Source organism: Leucopleurus acutus (genome assembly GCF_964270905.1).
Source record: "Leucopleurus acutus genome assembly, chromosome: 6".
In the NCBI taxonomy this organism is placed as follows: domain Eukaryota; kingdom Metazoa; phylum Chordata; class Mammalia; order Artiodactyla; family Delphinidae; genus Leucopleurus; species Leucopleurus acutus.
In genome coordinates this window covers 13,101,717-13,114,908 of record NC_139149.1, presented here as the reverse complement: position 1 = coordinate 13,114,908, position 13,192 = coordinate 13,101,717, and positions in this window count along the sequence as shown.

The window sequence follows — 13,192 nt, the reverse complement described above, 5'->3', positions numbered from 1 at the left end:
GAAGCCTGTGTGCCTAAGAGCCCGTGCTCTGCAACAAGAGAAGCCACCGCAGTGAGAAGCCCACGCACGGCAACGAAGAGTAGCCCTCGCTCACCGCAACTAGAGAAAGCCCACGCGTAGCAACGAAGACCCAATGCAGCCACACAAAAAAAAAGAAAAAAAAAGGATGGGTGGCAGATTCAGATCGGGGGTTGTGGACATTTCAGTGTCTAGATGGAGTCAACCATGGCCCTGCACTAGGGCATTGGGAAGAAGTCATTCATATGCACTGGGGAGAGACTTGGAGAGAAGAATGGGGGTGAGCCTTGACTGATATATCATCAGACTGCTTATTTATTTATAATTTTTTTTTTTTTTTTTTTTTTTGCAGTCCGCGGACCTCTCACTGTTGTGGCCTCTCCTGTTGCGGAGCACAGGCTCCAGACGCGCAGCCTCAGCGGCCATGGCTCACAGGCCCAGCCGCTCCACGACATGTGGGATCTTCCCGGACCGGGGCACGAACCCGTGTCCCCTCCATCGGCAGGTGGACTCTCAACCACTGTGCTACCAGGGAAGCCCTATTTATTTATAATTTTAATGTTTTATTTAACCTAATATATAAAAAATTATTTCAACAGAAAATCAAAATAATTATTAACAAAATATTTTACATCTTTTTTTTCATATCGTACCTCAGATTGCTTATTTATATTGGACAACTTGGAGCTGTCTTTGCTCGCACTAATTGGGAAACTGATAGGAAAAATCTGCATGAATTTTGCTCAAAGATTATTGATATCGTTGACATTTTGGGGTGGCTTTCTTCCTGGGTATGTCCTGCAGGTTGGGCACGTGGTAACTCATGATTAGTTAGAAGCCTTTAGATACAAGAATGATAACAAATAGCATATGATTTCACTCATATGTAGAATATAAAAAACTAATAAACAAACAAAAACTCCCAAATAAGTGAACAAACCAAACCAAACAAAAACAAACACGTAGATACAGAGAACAGAGTCGTGGTTGAGAAGGGGGTGGGAAGGGTTGAGGGCAGCGAAATGGGGAAAGGGGTCAACTGTATGTTGATGGATGGAAACTAAATTTTCCGTCGTGAGCACACTGTAGGGTGTACAGAAGTAGAAATATAACGTTGTAAACATGAAACATATGATGTTATAAATCAGTGTGACCTCAACTGAAAACAAAAGAATTATAAACCCTGGAAAAAAAGGAATTTATTGGAAATGTCAATATATGGAAAAGCGCGTAGAAGCTATACAAAAGCTTATGGACTGCAAATTCTTTTTATTTATTCATTTATTTAACTGAAGTGTAGTTGATTTATAGTGTTGTGTTAGTTTCTATTGTACAGCTAAGTGATTCAGTTATACATATATATACATTCTTATTCATATTCTTTTCCATTATGATTTATCACAGGATATTGGCTATAGCTCCCTGTGCTCTACAGTAGGACCTTGTTGTGTATCCATTCTATATATTACAGTTTCCTGACCATAAACCTGACTGCATTTGCACAGAACGGTAGAGTTGGTCTATCCCTTCCTGCCTTATATCCTAATGCTCACTTCTCTTCCTTACTAATAGATGTCCTTTGTGGCATCCCACCCCCCCAGAATAAGGCACTTTTGTCTGCAGTTAAAAACCTGTTCACGCAGGTGTCCTTTCTCCTCAATGATTTTCTTTTTCTCTTTTTTTTTTGCGGTACGTGGGCCTCTCACTGTTGTGGCCTCTCCCGTTGCGGAGCACAGGCTCTGGACGCGCAGGCTCAGCGGCCATGGCTCACGGGCCCAGCCGCTCTGCGGCATGTGGGATCTTCCCGGACCGGGGCACGAACCCGTGTCCCCTGCATCGGCAGGCGGACTCTCAACCACTGTGCCACCAGGGAAGCCCCCTCAATGATTTTCTTAATGGCATCTGGGAACTTGTCTGCTGCCTCTTGGTTGCAGAAGCTGCTTCTGTTGTTTTCTTGACATTTAAAAAGGCAAACATCTTCCTAAAATTATCAAACCATCCTTTGCTAGCATTAAATCTCCAGCTTTGGATCCTTTACTTTCTTTTCGCTTTAAGTTGTCCTATAATGACTTCACTTTTTCTCCAATCATATTAGAGTCTATAGGTTTGCCCTTCTTATAGCAATCTTGCACTCATATAAAGCTGCATCTTCTTTTTCTGTTTTTAAAGTGTTTTTTTTAATGTGGACCATTTTCTAAAAGTCTTTATTGAGTTTGTTACAATATTGCTTCTGTTTTATGTCTTTTTTTTTGTTTGGCCATAAGTCATGTGGGATCTTAGCTCTCACCCCCTGCACTGGAAGGGATTGAACTCGCACCCCGTGCACTGGAAGGCAAAGTCTTAACCACTGGACCGCCAGAGAAGTCCTAAGCTGCATTTTCAATATGAGGTTTAAAAGTATTTTGCCAAAAGTTCAAGGTTTTCATGCTTGCTTGTGTAGCTGCAGTGATGGCTTCATGAATTTCCTTTTTTTTTTTTTTTTAATATTTGCAGTGTGTGGCAAATTCAAGTTTTGATTTTTGGAACTTTCTGGAATTTTTAAAAATATTTATTTATTTATTTTTGCTGTGTTGGGTCTTCACTTCTGTGCGAGGGCTTTCTCTAGCTGTGGCAAGCGGGGACCACTTTTCACCGCGGTGCGCGGGCCTCTCACTATCGCGGCCTCTCGTTGCGGAGCACAGGCTCCAGACGCGCAGGCTCAGCAGTTGTGGCTCACGGGCCTAGTTGCTCCACGGCATGTGGGATCCTCCCAGACCAGGGCTCGAACCCATGTCCCCTGCATTAGCAGGCAGATTCTCAACCACTGCGCCACCAGGGTAGCCCTCCTTTTCATTTTTATAATGGTCCTTACGTTGGACTCATTTATCTTGAAATGGCGGCAACTGCAACTGCAGACCTCAGTCTATGGTCCACACCAAGCAATTCAACTTTCTCTTGTAAAATCATGACTTTTCTCTACTTCTTGGGGACACTTCCAGCATCACCGGTGGCACTTCGTATGGGTCTCATGGTTTTACTCAAGGTTTATGGTATTGCACTAAGCATGATGAAAAATACACAAGAACTGTGAGACATCACTTTTTACTGTGATATGCAATTTACTGGAGAGACGAACTGTTCACTTGGAGATGATTAGTGTCGCACAGAGTTTCAAGTGGATGCTCACAACACTTGAACTCACCCTCCAGAGCCACAGGAGATGGCTCCAAAAATGTTACGCCAGTACAGTATGTACTTCAGTTAATTGTATGCAGTTATGATTTTTTTTAAGGAAACATTTTTAATCTTACAGTACAGTACCTTGAAAAGTACAGTCGTACAGTAGTACAGCTGGCATCCAGGGGCTGGCATCGAGTGAACAGGCAAGAAGAGTTACTGACTGGAGGAGGGAGAGGTGGTGGGAGATGGTAGAGCTGAAGGATCCTCAGCAATAGGAGATGGAGGGCAGGCTGCAGTGTCACTCACGCCTGACGCGGATGGCACAGGTTCTGGTTCCTTGCTGGATTCACTTCTATCTACGCTCTTGAGAAGACGATCCAGTGATGTCTGGGTGGTAGCTCTTTTTTTCTCATCATAGATGACATGGTAGCACTGGATTGCACTCTGAACGGCTGCTGCAACCTTAGTGTACTGTTTACGTTCAGGTCCTGTGCCTCAAAAACTAACAGTGCCTCCTCAAATAAAGAAAATCCCGTTGCCATTTCCTGTGTCATGCATCTCTTCGTTTCTTCAGTTACTTCTTCTTCCTCTTGTCTCTCTTCGTCCTTTCTCTGGGCCTCCAATTCCTTCAGGTCTACCATCTCTTCACCTCCCTCCATTCTCTCAGTTATGTTCACTTTTGATTCCATCATTATTGCTTGATGCTTCTTAGCAGTACCAGCTACATCACTGCCGCTTTTATGCAGTTATGATTTAAGACTGCATTTTACATACATTTGTTTACATTTCTCTTGACTGCAAATGGTGTCATGTATGGTCTATAAGTGTTTGTGTAAGTTTTGATCAATTTTAACTTTTAATAATAGGTTTGTGTACATTTTATGATCATAAATGATACAATAGACTAGTATCTACATAAATTTTATGCATTCATAACATACCTCACTTTTTCTTTTGATATTTCTAGGCTGCATGGTTTGTCTGTGGGTTTTTGCAAACTCGTTGCAAATCTCCGAAATATTTTCCAATATGTTTATTGAAAAAAATCTGTGTATAAGTTCAAACCCATGTTGTTCAAGGGTGAACCGTATGTTAAAATTGATTGTGATGACGGATGCACAATTCTATGAATAAAAACCATTGAATTTTACACTTTAAGTGAGCAAATTCTATGGCCTGTGAACTATAACTCAATAAAGCTGTTTAAAAAAAGAAAAAATGAAAATGTCAGCAGAGCATCTGGGCTTGACCCAGGAAGACTGATTGATCTCCACTTTGACCCCCTCCACTGACAGCCCTTCTTAAGGAGGTTTTTTTTTTTTTAAATTAATTAATTAATTTTTGGCTGTGTTGGGTCTTCGTTTCTGCGTGCGGGCTTTCTCTAGTTGCAGCAAGCAGGGGCTAATCTTCGTTGCGGTGTGTGGGCTTCTTTCTCATTGCGGTGGCTTCTCTTGTTGCAGAGCACGGGCTCTAGGCGTGTGGGCTTCGGTAGTCGTGGCGCATGGGCTTAGTTGCTCCATGGCATGTGGGATCTTCCTGGACCAGGGATGGAACCATGTCCCCTGCTTTGGCAGGCAGATTCTTAACCACTGCGCCATCAGGGAAGTCCCTTAGGGAGGTCTTGAGGGCACCTGGGAAGTGACAGTCCAGGGGTTCCTGTGTCTGTGCGTGGCCAGCAATCTGGAACCATCAACAGGTATGACCAGAGAAAACTCTCCTAGGGAAGCCTGCTCACTCTAACCAGAGGTCTGAGAAAAGGGCAGCCTAGCAGCTAGCACCCACCCCATTCCAGCCAAACACCAAGGGAAAAACTCCCCCAAGTTCCTCCTGAATTCTCCCATTGCCTGTGGTGCTGGCAGAGCTAAGTGGCCAGCTGGACTTCTGGCCGCACCTAGAGGCAATGAGTTTCCACCCCAACCTGGGGGCAATGAGGTGGTGTGAGTCTGTGCTCTACTTTTCCTGGGATGGTGTCAGTGGGGCCCAGCGGGGATCTTCCGCTCCACTTGGGCCTGCATACCACACCTAAACAGGGTGACTGTCTGCAAAAAAAGAAGGTTAAATAGGGTCCAGAGTGTTACAGGATAATACTCAAAATGGCCAGGATACAATTAAAGTCACTCCTCAAACTAAGAACCAGGAAAATGTCAATTTGAATGAGAAAAGGGGACCAATAGACACCAACACAGAAATGATTCAGAATTTAGATTCTAAAGCAACCACTATGAAAATGCGTCAATACGTAATAACAAACATGTCTGAAACAAAGGAAAAAAGTCTCAGCAAAGAAACAGAAGATATAAAGAAGAAGCAAATGGAAATTTTAGAATTGAAAAATACAAGAACTGAAATAAAAAGGTCACTGAATATGCTCAGTAGCAGAACAAATATAAAAGAAGAAAAAAAATCAATGAACTTGAAGATAGAACAATAGAAATTACCTGATCTGAACAACATAGAGAAAATAGACTAAAAAAGAAATGAAAAGAGTCCCAGGGACCTGTGAGACAGTAACAAAGGATCTAACATTTGTATCATTGTAGTAGTAGAAGGAGAGGATAAAATGTGGACCAAAAAAAGATTTGGAAAAATAATGGTTGAAAACACCCCAAATTTGGCAAAAAGACGTAAACCTACAGATTCTAGAAGTCCAGTGTATCCAAATAGGATAACCCAAAGAAATCTATGTCAAGACACATCATAATCAAAAACTAAAGACAAAGAAAAAGAATAAAGACAAAGAAAAAAAATCTTGAAAGCATCTGGAAAGATGAGGCATTATATATAAAAACAAAATGGTTCAAATGACAGAGGATTCCTCATAAGAAATCATGGAGGCCAGAAGGAAGAGGCACACCATTTTTCAAGTTAAAGGCCAACTTGCTCCAAAATTTCTTCACTCCTTCCTTAAATTCACACCATTACTAATTCCCTTATTTAAGCATTCCTTCTTGAGCTTTACTCATAAAATGCCGTCTCATCTCCCTAATGAAAATTTTAACTTTTTTTCATTATAGGTATATCTCCATAATTAAAAAATTATTATTGTGATTAAATATCTTAACATCTAATTAGTTATTGCCACACTATGGAAAATCCATTATTTTGAATATTTGGCCTTTATTCTAGCAACTTGGCTGAATTCTTACTAATTCTAATCGTTTTAGAGCTTATTCTTTTGTAATTTGTAGATAAACGAAACATCTGCCAACAGATGATTTCTGTCTGATTTCTAAAAGTTCCAATTATTTCCATTTTCATATGTTATAGTATTGGCTAAAAAAATCTAGAAAAATCATAGTTAATAACTGTCATAGGAGATTGTCTTGTTTTGCTTCTAAATGCAGTGTTTCCTAAAGTGTGTTCCATGGGATTCTGGGTTTTCAGCATGTTTTGGGTAATGCTTGGTTAAATTTTTAAAAAGTGTTTTTTCTCCTGCACAGCTTCTGAGCCTTAGGTATGATAGTGCTCACCGTGCATGTCTGGGAAATGGGTGCAGCCGACCCGCCTCTTCTCCTTCCTTTTTTGGTAGACACTTTCATGCATTGGTGGTCTAGGGACACACTTTGGAAAATGCTGCTTTAGAATTTCACTGTAATAGATGCTGTGAACAATTGGGTTGAAATAGACATTCTTTTGTGTTTTTTTTGTGGTACACGGGCCTCTCACTGTTGTGGCCTCTCCTGCTGTGGAGCACAGACTCCGGACACGCAGGCTCAGCGACCATGGCTCACGGGCCTAGCCACCCCGCGGCATGTGGGATCTTCCCGGACCGGGGCACGAACCTGTGTCCCCTGCATCGGCAGGCAGACTCTCAACCACTGCGCCACCAGGGACGCCCCTGAAATGGACATTCTTTGTAATGCTGAAGAAGTATCTTCCCAGTCCTGAAATATTTACTGCAGTCTTCTTTGCTGATGGGATCGGGTTTGGGTGAGGGCAAGTGATGAAGTAAAATTATTTTTTAGCCTCATATTAACAAACTGTTTGTAATAAACATGTATTAGCTTTGTAATTAAACAAAACCCCATAAAATGCAAATACTTGCTCAGTGTGGGTTTGATCAGAATTGCTCTCCCGGTGAGGAAGGCAGGTGCCATAGGAGAATCCCGTGTTTCGGGGGAATCCCCGGGCGGGGGCCTGAGACAGGTCTCCGGACGTGGGTGATGTCATCCGCTTCTTGACTGGCTGCCAGCTGGATGCCATCAGGGACCTGAGCTTTTGTCTGCGCATTTCAATTGTAGTCAAATTCACCGTCAACAACTTGAGTGAAAATCTTCCAGGCCAGTTGCTGCCATTATTGCAGGAGAAAGTCAAATATTCTAATCACTTTTTCTGACATTTAAGCAAACTCAGTCTTCATGTAAAATTATCTCCTAACCCTCCAGAAAGCTGTTTATTTTACTCCTAAGGAGGCACAATTTCAATGCTCCTTTTCAAATCGATATAATTTCTTGAAAGCCATAAATTATAGCTTTTGATGGTGTTTTTCTTTCCTTGTGATTAAATCCCTCTGATGTTGGGTATTTGAATTTTCTTCCTCCCTCTCTTTGTCCTTCCTACCCTCCCTGGCTTCCTCCTTTTCTTCCCTCTTGCTTTCTTTCCTTTCTTCCTGGAAGAGGGGCACCAGGACAGGAGACTTTGTCGTCTGAAATGACTTTTTCAAAATGCCTTTATTAAAATCACCAGAAGGTGGGATTTAGGAGATCTGCCAAAGAGAAGGATAATAATAACATTATATATAATGACACCAATAATAACGGTTAATGTCAGCTTTTATTAAGCACTTGCTACATGGGAGCCACTATTCTAAGTCCTTTGTGTGTATTTAAGCCTCACAACATTCCTATGAGGAGGAATGATCTGTGTTTTAGGGCTGGGGAAACAGAGAGGTTAAGTAATTTGTTCAAAATCACACAGCTGGTAAATGACAGAGCAAAACCCAAATCCGTGTTTCTTCTACTATCTATTCAAACCAGCTAGACTTGTCGTGTAAATTAGAAATAATGAGTGTTTTCAAAGTAAAGAGCCTCCTTCGGGGGAAGGGAAAAAAAAAGATGAAATTTTTGGTGAGAGAGGGAGTAGAGGAAAGAGGAAGGCATTTCAGAAGAATTGAATCAATGAATGATCTAATATCAGAAACTGGGGGACCTCAGCCCCTTCACTTTACTGTTGAGGAAACTGAGGCCCTGCCAGGGGAGGGGTCCACCCTTGGTTACAAAAGATGTTGGTTCAGAGCATGGATGGGAGTCCAGGCCTGGTGGCTCCAAACCCAGTTCTCCCCTTTTTCTGTTTCACCGGGCTGTCTTCCAAATAGTAGACTTTTTCTTTTTTTTTTTTTTTGTTAGCAGCCACTCATTTTTTTTAGACTGTCAAAACCATCAGAAATGCTAAATGATGGAATGAAATTAATGAGGGCCTATTTGCTCTTTCAAAACATGGGAGAAACTCCCCAACTTGCTATTAAAGCTTGAGGGCATGACCTGTGATTCTGTTTATGTTTACAGCTCAACTTCCCTTGTGCCCGGGGAAACATCTAGACCCTGATAAAAGCTGAGAAGCCCAGTTCCTTCCATAATTCAGAGATCATATCTGGCATTTTGTGTTATCTTATTGGTTGAGGTCGAAACCAACTGACTTGTAAATCCAAGGCACTTCCTAATCAAGGAATCCAGACAGATGCTCCTGGGTCTGTTGCAGAATCAGGCAAAACTTTTTCCCCATCTGGGATTTTTCACTCCACTTTGGGATTTTATGGTTCCTTTGACATCTGGGCTTTTCTTTGGCATGGGCTCGAATCTTAGCTACACCATGTCATCTGTGTGTTTGTGTGCGTGTGTGTGTGAGACTTTTATTAATAACAGCAACTAACACTTATATAGCATCATGCCAGATGGTGTTCTGTAGCCCTCCCTTTATATTATCTCATTTATGCTTATAATAGCCTTCCTAGGCTGAATAATACCTCCCCCAAAAGACAGTCACATACTAATTTCTGGAACCTGTGAATATGTTCCCTTACCTGGTAAAAGACTTTGCAGATGTGATTAAGGATCTTGAGGTGGGGGGATGATCCTGGATGATCAAAGTAGGCTTGATGTAATCAGGAGGATCCTTTACAACAGGGGTCCCCAACCCCCGGGCTGCGGACCGGTACCGTTAGGAGCCAGGCCACAGAGCAGGAGGTGAGTGGCGGGCAAGCGAGTGAGCGAAGCTTCCCCTGCCACTTCCCATCGCTCGCATTACCGCCTGAACCATCCTCTGCACCCACCTCCTTCCGTGGAAAAATTGTCTTCCATGAAACTGGGCCCTGGTGCCAAAAAGGTTGGGGATCCCGGCTTTACAAGAGGGAGGCAGGAGGTCAGGGAAAAGAGAAGATGCTGTAGCGCTGGCTTTGAAGATGGAGGGAGGGGCAGGAAGCAGCTTTTAGTAGGTCAAAGGGGTGAGGCATGGATTCCCCGCTGGAGTCTCCAGCAGGAAACAGCCCTCTAGAGGCCTTGAGCTCAGCTCCATAGGAGTCATTTTGGACTTCTGACCTTCAGAACTAAAAAAGAAAAAAATGTGTGATGATTTAAGCCAGTAAATTTGTGGCAATTTGCGACAACTGCAATAGGAAACGAATACAGGTAGGTACTATTAATGTCTCTTTTTTACATATGAAGAGACTGAGGCACAGTGAGATTAAGTACCTCGTCCAAGGTCACACAACCAGAAGTGGCAGAGCTGGGAATCAAACACCTGCTTCTCTGGCTCCAGAGACTGTGCACTTGACTACTATGCTATTTGACCTAAGGCAAGGCACTTCAATAATCCTCAGTTTTCTCATCTTTATATTTTTATTTTTATTTTTTTTTTTGCGGTATGCGGGCCTCTCACTGTTGTGGCCTCTCCCATTGTGGAGCACAGGCTCCGGAAGCGCAGGCCCAGCGGCCATGGCTCACGGGCCCAGCCACTCCGCAGCATGTGGGATCTTCCCGGACCGGGGCACGAAGCCGTGTCCCCTGCATCAGCAGGCAGACTCTCAACCACTGCGCCACCAGGGAAGCCCCTCATCTTTAAAATGGAGCTAATAATCCCTATACAGCAGGTTGTTAGTGGGATTAAATGAGATAATGCTTAACATTCTAGGTGGGGTGGTGTTGGTAGTGGTGATGATAGTGGTGGTGGTGGTGGTGGTGATGATGGTGAAGATGGTGAAGATGATGAAGATATTTTGATGATGGTGGTGTTGATGATGGTGATGGTGATGATGATGGTAATGTTGATGGTGATGATGGTGGTGATGACAATGGTGGTGATGATGGTGTTGATGGTGGTGATTATGATGGTGATGATGGTGATGATGATGATGGTAATGATGATGGTGATGGTGATGATGGTGATGATGACGGTGATGATGATGATGGTAAATTATGATGGTGATGGTGATGATGATGATGGTGATGATGATGGTATTGATGGTGATGGTAATGATGATGGTGATGATGATGAGGTAATGATGGTGATTATGGTGATGATGATGGTGATGACAATGGTGGTGATGATGGTGTTGATGGTGGTGATTATGATGGTGATGATGGTGATGATGATGGTAATGATGATGGTGATGGTGATGATGATGGTGATGATGATGATAGTAAATTATGATGGTGATGGTGATGATGATGATGGTGATGATGATGGTATTGATGGTGATGATAATGATGATGGTGATGATGATGATTGTGATTATGGTGATGATGATGGTGATGATGGTGGTGGTGGTGGTGACGATATTGATGATAGTAACGATGACAATAAAAGATGCCCATTGTGAGGTGCAGGAGGTCAGTGCACCTTTGAGAGGGAGAGTGTGGAGTGAGTGGATAGACTGGGAGAGTCTCCTACAGGATGTTTCTGCTGTTGCTTGTTCTTCTTCTGCCTTTGTTCTTAGTAGTCGAATGTCTTTTGTTCAAACTACTGCCTGAACAGCCCTCCTCACCATGGCAACCTCTCATTCCAGATGCCCTCCAGCCCCCCGACATGATCACAAGTAGCTCAACATTTTAACAAGCTCCTTTGTACCAATATCAAGCACCAGAGTGGAACCCAAACAGGAGACGCTGTCAGCCTAGGGAGGCCTTCACTTGCTGGCCCCTGGTTAAGCTGTCAAACTGGAGTCAACAGGGAAATGCTCTGTGGGAAATGGGAAAGCGGATTTGGAGAAGAGACCAAAGTAGATACATATGCATACATGGAAATTTTTCCTGACTATAAAATGTCTCTCTGCTTATTGTACAAAATACAGGAATAGATAAAGAAGAAAAATCTATAATCTTACCACTAGACACAGGGAGATCAGCTCGGTGCTTTGTGACCGCCTGGAGGGGTGGGATAGGGAGGGTGGGAGGGAGGGAGACGCGAGAGGGAAGAGATATGGGAACATATGTGTATGTATAACTGATTCACTTTGTTATAAAGCAGAAACTAACACACCATTGTAAAGCAATTATACTCCAATAAAGATGTAAAAAAAAAAAATCTTACCACTAGAGAGAATCACTATAATATTTTCAGTGTCTTTTCCACTCATCTTTTTTTCCTCTGTGTGGGTAAATACTGTGGATAGTTTTGTTATCTTTTCTTTTTTAAATTTTAATTGGGGTATAGTTGATTTACAATGCTGTGTTACTGTATCTTTTCTTTTTTCAGTTAATAACCTATTGTGATGACCTCACATCACTAAATCTTGTTCAAAAGATGCTATTTTTAGGGCTTCCCTGGTGGCACAGTGGTTGAGAGTCTGCCTGCTGATGTAGGGGACACAGGTTCGTGCCCCGGTCCGGGAAGATCCCATGTGACGCGGAGCGGCTGGGCCCGTGAGCCATGGCCACTGAGCCTGTGCGTCCGGAGCCTGTGCTCCACAGTGGGAGAGGCCACAATGGTGAGAGGCCTGCGTACCGCAAAAAAAAAAAAAAAACCAAAACCAAACAACAAAACAACAACCAAAAAAGATACTATTTTTATTAGTTTTGTAAGATATCCTATTTGTGTTCTATTCTCTTTACATCGTATGTATCTGATTGAAGATGAAGGATGAATCTCATCAGCATTTTAAAGATTTCATATAACTTCCTTGCTGATTATTTGGGTCCATTTTTGGATGAAGCAAGCCCAGTAGGGATGGTGGTCTTGTTTCAGGAGATGGGGGTTAGGGAGGAAGTTGAGAAAGCCTTTCCTTTTTCAGAGGATGTGTGTGAATCTGCACTTTGTGGAGAGGAGACGGGGCGGTCTTGAGGACCCAGAGGTCCTCCCACGTGCCATAGCAGGGCTTCTTTGATTCTGCCTTGACATTCCAGAAGCTCCTCAGTTGTCAGCTAAATAAAGTTGGTTCCGGGATGTGTGGTTTTTTGTTTTTGTTTTTGACCATGTATCTCTCGAATGCAGTAAATGAGAAACAAGGCTTGCAATCTTTCTAATTGGTTTCCTCATTTTTCCAGGTTTGAAATTTGCATAATAACTCTCCAACAAGCCTTTTTTTCAAAAGCATGAAAGTGTTCCTCTGAGGATTAAGCTCTGGGACAGACATTCAATCAAGGTCAAGATCTGAGCTCCTATGGCACCCTGGACTTGTCCTTATCTTAGCCTGTGGGGACCATTCTCCAAAGGTGACCCCCCGATGAACCACGCCTGCCAGTGTTCATGACTTTATAGTCCTCTCCCCTTGACTCTGGGCTGGCCCGGTGACTCGCTTTTGACCAATGCAGCAGAAGAGAAGCTGCCTGACTCCTGAGGTTACGTCATAAGAAGCCCCACGGCCTCTGGGAGAAGCCATTTACCATCGTGATGGCCATGCTGTGAGGGAGTCAAACTAGCCCCATGGGGGGCTTCCACGGCCTTGGGCCAGCACTCAACATCCAGACCAGTCGAGCCTTCAGATGACTCCAACTCTATTACCGCAAGTCCAGACTGCAACTCCATGAAAGAGCCCAAATAGAAATCTCCCAGCGGTTCCAGTTAACCCATGAAACATAAGGGA